This window comes from Notechis scutatus, chromosome 3 (assembly GCF_049901735.1).
Source record: "Notechis scutatus isolate UNSWTSFEM ecotype Mainland chromosome 3, rNotScu1.2, whole genome shotgun sequence".
NCBI lineage: Eukaryota > Metazoa > Chordata > Lepidosauria > Squamata > Elapidae > Notechis > Notechis scutatus.
In genome coordinates this window covers 59,381,407-59,394,043 of record NC_142011.1, presented here as the reverse complement: position 1 = coordinate 59,394,043, position 12,637 = coordinate 59,381,407, and positions in this window count along the sequence as shown.

Below are 12,637 nucleotides of genomic sequence, written 5' to 3'. Positions count from 1 at the left end.
CTTTTAAAGTGTGATGCAAGTTAAGTGCTTACGTGTCTCAGGGAGATCTAATATGTGCTTATTGTCTGTAGTTTTATGCTCATCCTGCATATGAAGTGATTTGTACAGTTGGTTTTATGTCTTTTGGAAGTCTATTAGCTAAATGCTTTACAGCGCCCTTGTAACACATATGCTTCACAAGCTGTACTGATTGTCAGTTGCTTCAGGGTATAATTTGAGGTGCTGATCAATTTCTATAAAGTCCTGGATGACACAGGGCCTAGTTACTTGGAAAACTGCTTGTCTCCCATTGTATCTGCTCAGTAGATCCAGTCTGGCAGGGTTTATGTATTTTGGGTTCCTTCGATTAAACATAGTTTAATCTGATCTAAGCATAGTTCACAAAATTGTCTGCTAGTTCACATCTTGCCTGTCAATGGCTTCTTCAGCTTCAACCACAATAGTACATGGGCAAACAATCGATACAAACTCAAGGTAAACCGCTTCAAACTCAATTGCAGAAAGTATGATTTCAGCAACAGAGTGTAGTCAACACCTGGAATGCTCTACCTGACTCTGTTGCTACAGCCTCAAACCCTCACAGCTTCAAACTCAAACTGCCTACCATGAACCTCACCCCATTCCTAAGAGGTCCGTAATGGGGGCGTGCATAAGTGCACCAGCATGCCTACCGTCCCTGTCTTATTTTCCCCATCTGTATTTACTTCCTATGTTTATGTTCATCCCTATACTTGTTATCTTGTACATGTTTGACAAACAAATAAAAAAAAATATTGCCATCTTTCTAGACCCTGGAAGCATATCTTCTCTGTAGCAGCAATTCCCATCTGAAATGAAGTTCTCCCTGAGGTTTGAATGATACTCATCTACTGGTGCTTGAAGTGCTCTGAAGATCTAGCTCTTCCCTTAGGCCTTTGGTGGGGGAGAATGAAGCCCCCTTTGAACTGCGTGCACTAGGATTCAGACTTTGACTTTGACAGTGTTGCTCCAGTTGAGTCTGTGGATTGTCAGCCTCAGGAATTTGCAAGTCATGTTTCATCTGGGGAGGCTGTTCAGCTCCATCATCTCCTGATCCGCTGGCGCACTTGAATGACAAGGAATGAGCTCCGAACTCCAGATCTTTATGCAGTGAGCAGAGCAACACCATTCAATGAGTTTCCTCATGAGGCAAAGAGTGAGGCCTAAATAACTACAAGCCGCTGCCTGTAGACAGATTGATGTAACTGTGTTGTCTTTAGCCTTTGCTGAAAACAACCATTTGGAATGACTTGTTTCTGTGTTTCCCTACTCTCGAACCCTTGACTATCAGACTGCTGATCACTTGTCCAGACTCTTTTGACTCCTGGAACAATTTTGGACCATTGTATAGCTGTTTTAATAAATATATTCAAGCAAGCTCTCTCTGCATACAGTGTGATTTATGATCTTGTCTATTGTTATCTGCTTAACTGCAGTAAATAACTCAGATTCTTAGCAACTGTGTTTGCACATGTAAGTGTTCAACCTGAGATAGAAACTTTCATCCTGATCAGTTTTTGTTGCCCTGGCCATCTCTTATTCTTTTACTTTTATCTATTTTTGTATTTTTCCTCTTGTTTTAAATATTTTCTCTTGCAAACCCCCCAAAACTGTTTGGAGTCAGGCAGCATACAAATTTTAATAGTAACCCGAATACCTTCAGCATTAACAAAATCACTAACAGTCAATTGCAAAAAGCAATTTTACTTGGAGCAACTTACATTCTGTGATGATACTTGCATCTGCTTATACCAGGTTCTTGGGAAAGAATCAATAGGTGAACAAAAATGTCATATCCATTCTACATATCTGGCTAATTGTTCAACCAGCCAGCCAACCATAATAATGTCTCATGCAGGAAAAAAAAATGCCTTTCCTGGAACTGGCTGTATAAAATCACAAGTTCAGCTTCTTTCAAGATAAGATTTCCACCTAGATCTTATTGGTCAGAAACATTTTAGTGACAGCAAAAAGTATAGTTTATGCAATTGGTCTATTTACTTTGAATCATACGCAAAAACAATTAATTAGGGAAGAGAATGTTCCAGAGATATTATGGTTAGCACTTCCTATATTGGCCTGGCTATCACAGGGCATTTGTTGTTCAAGCCAAAAAAAATTCTTGTCCATTTAAAAAGCCTGCCAGGGATTGATAAGCAATTTTATGCCATAAGTGCAAGAGAAGCAGACCCAATCTTAATACCAAAGAAATTATGTTAGAAAAGGTGTATTTTTGAGAGGCTGGTGCAATTGAAATCCTGATTTTGGGGGGAAAAAATAAGCGCTGCTTGCCAGGAGGTTTATTTTACTGCTTTTAGATGAAACCGCTAAAATGGATTCCTACACTAATAATAGGAAATTCACCCATTAAAAGTTAAAGACCACCATTCTTAATTCATCTTGCAGGCAACATTGTTGGTGAAGATGGATCAATTCATTATGAATTCTGGACCAAGAAATTGCACCAAAGTGAACTGTGTGTTAGCACCAACACCACTGTAAAATTATGTACATTAAACACCAGCTGTTTTACTCTCTTGATTTGCTTCTATGATTTTCGTCTAGCAATCTCTAATGTTGTTTAGTATCTATTTTGCAACATGTTTTATGTTGCAAAATGCTTTGCAATCATATCCAATCAAGCTGCATGCCAATAATAGCATAATAATTATCATCCCCAAGTGATCTCACAATTAGACAAATGAAGGGGAGAGTCAATTCACTTTCCATAGTTTCATACTGATTGGACTTGCAATGTTCTAACCATGTCTTACTTAATGAACTATAAAGTCATTTCATGTATCACATATAACCACAAAGCATGATTTATGGGTATATTTTTATCCTGCTGGGCAAAATGATCAGTATTGTCCTTAGTATTCCCAGTTAATGCTTCTTGTATGGGGAGTGTGTGTATGGATGTATCGAAGGCTGTCACTCTGGTCTATATCTTTGCTATCTTACTAAAAAAAAAGATCATATGAATCTTTCAAGTAATCAAAGCTATGATTGGTGGAGAAGATCAATATCAATGGGCCTACCAGATGATGACAATGACAATAGTGAAGGTTGTGACTGGAAATGTAAAAAAATAAGTAGTAAAAATTACAAATTAATGAATTAAATGAAAAATGGGAGAACAATGTATATGTCATGTTTCTGTGAAACTAAGAAAAAGAGGAAAGATGGAAGAACCAGAAGTAATTGGGGAGGGGGGAATTGTGCAATAGATTAATCTGATCCAAATTATTCCATGAGGTGACATTAATTGATCAATGGGAACAAGATGAGAGAATGTATAAAAATGCTTTGACCAGAATGAATGTAACTATAACTGGTGAACATTTGCTTAGCTAATCGATCTGCTTTGTTCCAAATATGTGGTTTAAGCATAAATCTGCTGAAGGAAAAGTGGTGATTAAAAATATAATTGATGTCATTGTTTATAATTACTTTTAATTCTAACAATCTTGAGAGAATTAGTGAAGAAAACAAAGCTTGTAAGAAATTCTGAATGTGGGATAGACTATTTTTTTTCATTATGCTAAGAGTAAATCTTGAGGAAAAAGCAGTCATGGAAGAAAAGAGGGGGAAAGTGAAAGGAAGGAGAGAAAACAGGGAAGAGGAAATATGACTTCTTTAGGAAAAATCACTAGAAGACAGATTAATCTCTCAAAAGATGAATGGAAATAAAGTGTAAGGAAAGAGAATACGTAAAGAATAATTCCAAGAGGTATCAAAATCTATAAGATGGCAGACAGAGCAGATCCAAGTCCAGAGTTGGGCTAGTAATGCTACTTCAGGAACTTGCTGTAATTAAAAATGTTTAATGATAAGTAATAATAATGCTTTATGAAATTCTTCCTTAAAAGGACTATGCTTTCTTTGAGAATACTGTAATGTTTAGTTTGTTTTTTCTTGCCTTTAAACAAAATCTCAGTTTCAGTGCCCATCAGTGGGAAATGTTCATTTGATACATGTTTAATGGGGGCTGGACATATTTGAACACTGCTGACTCCTCTCCCATAACTTCTAGCATCAGAAAGCTAGACTTTTCCCAGTGATAAAACAGAACATAGATATGAGAAATATCCATGTAAGGATGAATTCTCTGAAAACAGAATTCCAGAAGTCATGTGAATCACCAAATATATAGAATATTTCTTAGTTTTGTGTGAATAATTTTCTATGGATTTTTAATTCCTTCATTATCATCTGCAGTCTGATTCATTCCATGTAAAAATCCACCAGTCTGTTTGTTTTGGGAAGTCACTGCATTCTTCAGTGTTGTAGCAAAGCCTTATATCAACCTGACAAAACTAGAAGGGATTCTCTCTATCTGGGTCACAGATTAAATGGAGCAGACAGTTGTAAACCCACTGATAGCAAATTCAGCTCTTATGTTTTAAAAATATCCCCTTTCCTTTCTGCTGACAAAATTCAAATGCAGATTTATAGCAGAGATGAATGATACAGCAAACAAATGATATGGCTGGTTAATTATTTAAAAATGCTAAAGGAATTATCTACCTGATAATACTTAGCATTTCCACAGATAATCCTTCTAAACATAAGTGGTATATGTAGTGATCCAGGATAGTAATTTATCAATAAGCTTATGGCTGAGATGAGTTTGGAATGTGGGTGTGGGTCAGAGGTGGTATTCAGCAGGTTCTGACCAGTTCCAGTAGCATAAATTTTGAGTAGTTCAGAGAACTGGCAAATACCACCTCTGACTGGAGATTTTACAGTATCCTTCCCCTGCCATGCCCGCCAAGCCATGTCCACAGAACCGGTTGTAAAAAAAAAAAAAGAATTCTACCACTGCTAGTGTGGGTGTATTCATACCTTAAACCCATATCTATGGAGGTTCTCAATCATCCAGGTCATTGTTGTCCCAAAAGGTGCTTTCTTTCAAATGGTAACTAGACTTTTTTAAAAAATTTTCTTGAATATGTTTCATTTCTCATCCAAATTTAAATCCGTTTCCCAGCTATGATACTGTCCAGATATGTAAACTTAAATCCCAGAATTCTCTAGCCTAACATGTAGTAGACTGAGTAGACTCAGTAGACTGAGACTTCCTATTCATCTACTAAACTATCAGAATTCATATAGGATCATGCTACCAATGTCTACTAATGATAATATTCATGAGGTTCACTATCTCCTGAATCATAGGCAGTATGCCTTAAATACTGATTGCTGGGAACGGAGACCAGAAAGAATGTATTATGTCTTGTCCAGACTTGTGACCAGTGGCCTTCCCAAATGATCCTATCAACCACAGTCCTGTAGCATGCTCCATAAGCCCCTTTTTATATTCTTAAACTCTTACATAACCCTCTAAAATGGTAGTTTGAGACAGATCATTTTTATTATTACAGCCAAACCCTGGAAGTAGCAAAGATATGGATGGATGTTCTCCACCTTCTTCTGTTTTCAGTGGATTCTGGAGCACATTTGGTGGTTTCTATCATATGAATTGGCAATCACAAATTATTCTCCCTTCAGTAAAAGGGGAGCCCTGGGAGCACTGATTTCCTAATGGTTGAACTATCTACAAAATCCACATTTTGGACTTTTCCTACAAGGATGTGTGAATACCTGTGATATTGGCCAGACATTGGGCAATAGTCCCAAATCCTATTTCTGGACATTTCCATGATTGCGAATGACCCCTAAAGATAGATACTTCCTGAACTATAACCTAATTGCCCCAAAGTTTTTACAAGAAGAAAATGTAAGGAGAGCAAGGAAACTAAAAAAAATTCCAGGACTAATTAGGAGATTGAGGATAGTCTGCAAATGATTAATATCTGCTTGTTTGCCTAAAATAATAATAAGACACTAAGTCAAACATTATGTTCTCTTTCTGCCTTTAGATGAAGAGCAAGTAACATTTTGGTATCTAGGGACTGCAATTTTTTCCCCCTTTGGCCGACAAAATGCTCCAGTAGAGGGGAAAGTGGGAGAGTGATAGAAGTAAGAATTTTGATCCAGTATTTTTCAGACTTGGGAGAACTGAAAGTTCTGAACAGTTATTAGTTTACTAAGAGCATAATACATCAATTTTATTTTCCTAAATCAATTTCAGAGTGGATCGCTACCAAAAAGGAAGAGTACATTGGCATTCCGATCCATTTGTAGATCAATATTTAAAATATCAACATCTGAAATTTGCAATACAAGGTCTTGCCTTCCAAAACAAGCATAGATTAGATAGTTGCAAAGAGGTTCAGAGTTATGCTATTTGGGGTGTTTAGAAGTGAACATTTTCAATCCAACTTGCATGATGATCTTCAAGGCACACAATTTTTATACTCCTATTTTTCACTTTAGTGGAGCAAAAGTATTTGAGGGGCTATTATAGAATCCTTCCAGGTTAATTCCAATGGTCTTTAAAGCTCAGGTGAATAACTCATTGGGTTTAAACTTAATTAATCTCATTGGAACACTTCACAGCATCTTATTTCCACTGCTGGTGGAAAACTGGGGAGAGAAGTGAGGAGAACGAGTGGCACAATTCAGAGTATGTGCAGAGAGCATGTAAAATGTATGCCATGGTGTGCTTCTTTTGAATACTTCTTTTGCAATCCTAAGCAAAAACATAGAGGACAAGAAATGTAAATTGTTTGAGTGGGGAGGAATGAAAGGCATCAAATACTGGGGGAGGAGGACAGTATGGATGTGTTTAATATGCCAGCTTCTGCTTTTCTTTTGCTCAAAGAAGTTCTTTCAATTCCTTTTCCTCCAATCAGCCAGAGACAAGGGGCTTCTGTACAGCAGCTAGCTAGAATAATGCTCTGCCCACTCAATCTGGTTTCCAAATCCCCCCCAACCCAGACACTTGTTTTTTGAATGCACCCTTGGGCCCAATCATACAAATAGGACTTGTCTCGTGGAATAGAGGGAGAGATTGGGTGTTCAGTGTGGAATTGCTCGATCTGGCTGGATCTTGTCTCTTCCATTGCTTCAGAGCTTAATCATAAATAAGAGTTCTTACTTTTCCTTTGAAGAACTGATAGCTGGAGATGGTTGAGCTTGCACATGTGTGTCAGGGATCATTGCAAGGAAGGTACTTTTCCCATGTCAGAAAGATTCTGAGGTTTATTTGTTTGCTTAGGGCTTCTGGGCCTTCAATTCATATGTTGTTTCCATTGTCCTTTGTCTTTATTTATTTTTTTTGTCAATGGATGAAAAAATGCAGTTTTTTTCCATTGTGTTCCTGAAAGCTAGGATTTTGGAATGTTACATTCTGCCCTATGCAATCCTCCCTTTGTCTTATTTAGGAAATATATTCACATATAATGCTGTGACACAGCTTGTTTAAGCATTGTTGACTGAATAAATCACAATTAATGAATTATTGTTGTAAGCCAAGGACTACTTCTGCATCTTGTCTTCTGTTTATTGTAATTCAAAAACATGTATATTTTCTGTAGTCTGCAAGACAGCAATGGGAAGATCCCTGATAATGGGTAGTATTAAAGATTGTCTTTTTTCAAATCTTTTTTTTTCTTCATCTTTTAAATTAAATGTAAACAAGACTCAAAGAAATTAACAAGTATGCATCGGGCCCTTCCTTTCAAAAGTAAAGGTAAGGACTTCCTTGAGTTGAACTTGTTTAGTGAAGTCTCGACAGCAGTAACAGTGAGAGGGACTCTTAGAGGACAGCCACTTAAGTAGGAGCCAGCTGTGTGGTGCAGCTATCAAAAAAGCCAATACCATCCTAGCCTGCATCAACAGAGGGATAATAACAAGATCACATGAAGTATTAGTACTACTTTATATTGCACTAAAAAAACCACACTTGGAATACTCCATTTTTGTCACCAGGATATAAAAACGATGTTGAGACTGTAGACCAGAGGTGTCAAGCTGGCGGCCTGCAGGCCGGATGCATCACGCGCAGGCCACACCCACCGCAACTCCACAAAAGGGAAAATGTTGTGAAACATCACATGATGGCAATGTGACACCACAAGTTTGACACCCATGCTTTAGACCTGTGATGGTGAACCTATGGCACAGGTGCCACAGGTGGCACACAGAGTCATTTGTGCAGGCATGCAAGCCCCAGGCTTATTTCATTGTGCATGCACGCACCTCCCAGCTGATTTTTGGGCCTTTTTCGGCCTGCCAGAGGCTTGAGGGAAGCCTCTTCAGGCTTCGCAGGCCAAAAAGAAGACCGTTTCATCACTTCCTGTATTTCCAGAAATACTGGAAGTGATGAAACGGGCCCATTTTTCATCCTGGAAAGCCAGCAAAGGCTTCTCTCAAGCCTCTGGCAGGCCAAAAAGGCCTCAAACAGGCAAAAAATCAGCTGGGAGGTGCAGTGCAAGTAATGGGACGGTGAGGGGGAAATCATGCACGCATGTGCAGGGGGTTTGGGGAGCCATGCGCATTGCCTTCTGGGTGCTGGCATGTGAGCATGTGCATGAGCAATTTTTGGCACAGGAGCCCAAAAGGTTAGCCACCACTGCTCTAGACAGAGTACACAGAAGAGCAACAGAGATTATTAGGGTACTGGAGAGTAAAATGTACAAAGATTGCCAGAACTGGGTCTGTCTATTGCAGGGGTCTTCAAACTTGACAGCTTTAAGACTTGTGGACTTCAACTCCCAGAATTCCTCTTCTAGTCATGCTAGCTGAGGAATTCTGGTAGTTGAAGTCCACAAGTCTTAAACTTGCCAAGTTTGAAAACCCTTGGTCTAATGTAACAAAGAAAAGGAGTTGACATGATAGCAGTCTTCCAATATTTGAAGGGCAGTCACAGAGAGGCAGGAATCAACCTATTCTCCAAAGCACCTGAGGGCAGGACAAGGAGTAATAAATGGAAGCTTATCAAAGAGAGATCCAATCTACAATTAAGGAGAAATTTCCTGTCAGTGAGAACAATTAATCAGTGAAATAGCTTGTCTCCAGAGTCCAGATATTGTGGGTGCTTCATCGCTGGATGTTTTTAAGAAGAGATTGGACAGCCATTTGTCTGGAATCAGGTAGGCTCTCCTGCTTAAGCAGGGAGTTGAACTAGGAGACTTCCAAAATCCCTTCCAACTCTTTTATTCTGTAATTCTGAATACATAAACTCATCCACATCATTGTCCTGGCAACAATATGGAAGTTTTGCCACTCTTCCAAGTCCTAGCTAACTTGATTTTTGAGAGTGATTTCATATGGATAGTCAGGTGCTGAGCCCAAATTGTACTATTGCTATTGCTAGTACAAATCATTTTCTAATATATTTTTCAGTCATTTCCATCATCCCCATGATTCTTTGAGAGAAAAGGTTATGTTTTCTCTTGGAGAAGTGAATAATTCTAAAATGAAAATGTAATAGTTTGAAGGACTCCAGATCGCTTCCTATAAGAAATTAAATTTAACTCATTACTTCAGTTAAGAAGAGGGTTGAAAAAAATATTAGATTTTTTTAATCTGAATTTAAGAGAAAGGATTTGTAACTGAGTAATCAAGTAACAAAATATGTGAGGGTGAATTCATCTATCACTGACACTAATTGTATTGGGACTCCTCTCACACAGTCAAGGCTCTTATAATTGGCTTATTTAATTTGGGTTTTAATAGTTCTTGTGAACCAGGACTTTGTTAGAAAACAGTGGTTCAAATTAACTATAATTTAGTACAATATGTGAACTCAACCACTATTAGTATATTGAATTGTTCCTTGTGCTTGCTAGATAGTTCATCAGGATATGCCCACATGGTACTGATAAAAACAGGAGTGAAAAACATCAGAGAGAGCTCATTCCCAGAATAAATTTACAATTAGTTTTCTTAAAATTTTTATACTTCTTTTCCCCATAGGATTCACAGTCTTAACATGGAAAGCCTTTAAATGTAGGCGTAAGGTAGTTATTTAGCCATGAATAACTCCTTGGGAACTGAAACTATATTTTTAGCACTCAACCACATGGGTGGAGACTGACCAGATGGGTGTATCTGATCCCTATCCATGTGAAATCATTGATCCTTGTAACAGCCATTCCAGAAATAGCAGTTCCTATATCGATAAATTGTCAAAACTTCTCAGAATAACTACTCTTCTGCATCTTGTCTTCTGTTTATTGTAATTCAAAAACATGTATATTTTCTGTAGTCTGCAAGACAGCAATGGGAAGATCCCTGATAATGGGTAGTATTAAAGATTGTCTTTTTTCAAATCTTTTTTTTTTCTTCATCTTTTAAATTAAATGTAAACAAGACTCAAAGAAATTAACAAGTATGCGTCGGGCCCTTCCTTTCAAAAGTAAAGGTAAGGACTTCCTTGAGTTGAACTTGTTTAGTGAAGTCTCGACAGCAGTAACAGTGAGAGGGACTCTTAGAGGACAGCCACTTAAGTAGGAGCCAGCTGTGTGGTGCAGCTATCAAAAAAGCCAATACCATCCTAGCCTGCATCAACAGAGGGATAATAACAAGATCACATGAAGTATTAGTACTACTTTATATTGCACTAATAAAACCACACTTGGAATACTCCATTTTTGTCACCAGGATATAAAAACGATGTTGAGACTGTAGACCAGAGGTGTCAAGCTGGCGGCCTGCAGGCCGGATGCATCACGCGCAGGCCACACCCACCGCAACTCCACAAAAGGGAAAATGTTGTGAAACATCACATGATGGCAATGTGACACCACAAGTTTGACACCCATGCTTTAGACCTGTGATGGTGAACCTATGGCACAGGTGCCACAGGTGGCACACAGAGTCATTTGTGCAGGCATGCAAGCCCCAGGCAAACTTATTTCACTGTGCATGCACGCACCTCCCAGCTGATTTTTGGGCCTTTTTCGGCCTGCCAGAGGCTTGAGGGAAGCCTCTTCAGGCTTCGCAGGCCAAAAATAAGACCGTTTCATCACTTCCTGTATTTCCAGAAATACTGGAAGTGATGAAACGGGCCCATTTTTCATCCTGGAAAGCCAGCAAAGGCTTCTCTCAAGCCTCTGGCAGGCCAAAAAAGGCCTCAAACAGGCAAAAAATCAGCTGGGAGGTGCAGTGCAAGTAATGGGACGGTGAGGGGGAAATCATGCACGCATGTGCAGGGGGTTTGGGGGAGCCATGCGCATTGCCTTCTGGGTGCTGGCATGTGAGCATGTGCATGAGCAATTTTTGTCACAGGAGCCCAAAAAGGTTAGCCACCACTGCTCTAGACAGAGTACACAGAAGAGCAACAGAGATTATTAGGGTACTGGAGAGTAAAATGTACAAAGATTGCCAGAACTGGGTCTGTCTATTGCAGGGGTCTTCAAACTTGACAGCTTTAAGACTTGTGGACTTCAACTCCCAGAATTCCTCTTCTAGTCATGCTAGCTGAGGAATTCTGGTAGTTGAAGTCCACAAGTCTTAAACTTGCCAAGTTTGAAGACCCTTGGTCTAACATAACAAAGAAAAGGAGTTGACATGATAGCAGTCTTCCAATATTTGAAGGGCAGTCACAGAGAGGCAGGAATCAACCTATTCTCCAAAGCACCTGAGGGCAGGACAAGGAGTAATAAATGGAAGCTTATCAAAGAGAGATCCAATCTACAATTAAGGAGAAATTTCCTGTCAGTGAGAACAATTAATCAGTGAAATAGCTTGTCTCCAGAGTCCAGATATTGTGGGTGCTTCATCGCTGGATGTTTTTAAGAAGAGATTGGACAGCCATTTGTCTGGAATCAGGTAGGGTCTCCTGCTTAAGCAGGGAGTTGAACTAGGAGACTTCCAAAATCCCTTCCAACTCTTTTATTCTGTAATTCTGAATACATAAACTCATCCACATCATTGTCCTGGCAACAATATGGAAGTTTTGCCACTCTTCCAAGTCCTAGCTAACTTGATTTTTGAGAGTGATTTCATATGGATAGTCAGGTGCTGAGCCCAAATTGTACTATTGCTATTGTTAGTACAAATCATTTTCTAATATATTTTTCAGTCATTTCCATCATCCCCCATGATTCTTTGAGAGAAAAGGTTATGTTTTCTCTTGGAGAAGTGAATAATTCTAAAATGAAAATGTAATAGTTTGAAGGACTCCAGATCGCTTCCTATAAGAAATTAAATTTAACTCATTACTTCAGTTAAGAAGAGGGTTGAAAAAATATTAGATTTTTTTAAATCTGAATTTAAGAGAAAGGATTTGTAACTGAGTAATCAAGTAACAAAATATGTGAGGGTGAATTCATCTATCACTGACACTAATTGTATTGGGACTCCTCTCACACAGTCAAGGCTCTTATAATTGGCTTATTTAATTTGGGTTTTAATAGTTCTTGTGAACCAGGACTTTGTTAGAAAACAGTGGTTCAAATTAACTATAATTTAGTACAATATGTGAACTCAACCACTATTAGTATATTGAATTGTTCCTTGTGCTTGCTAGATAGTTCATCAGGATATGCCCACATGGTACTGATAAAAACAGGAGTGAAAAACATCAGAGAGAGTTCATTCCCAGAATAAATTTACAATTAGTTTTCTTAAAATTTTTATACTTCTTTTCCCCATAGGATTCACAGTCTTAACATGGAAAGCCTTTAAATGTAGGTGTAAGGTAGTTATTTAGCCATGAATAACTCCTTGGGAACTGAAGCTATATTTTAGCACTCAACCACAT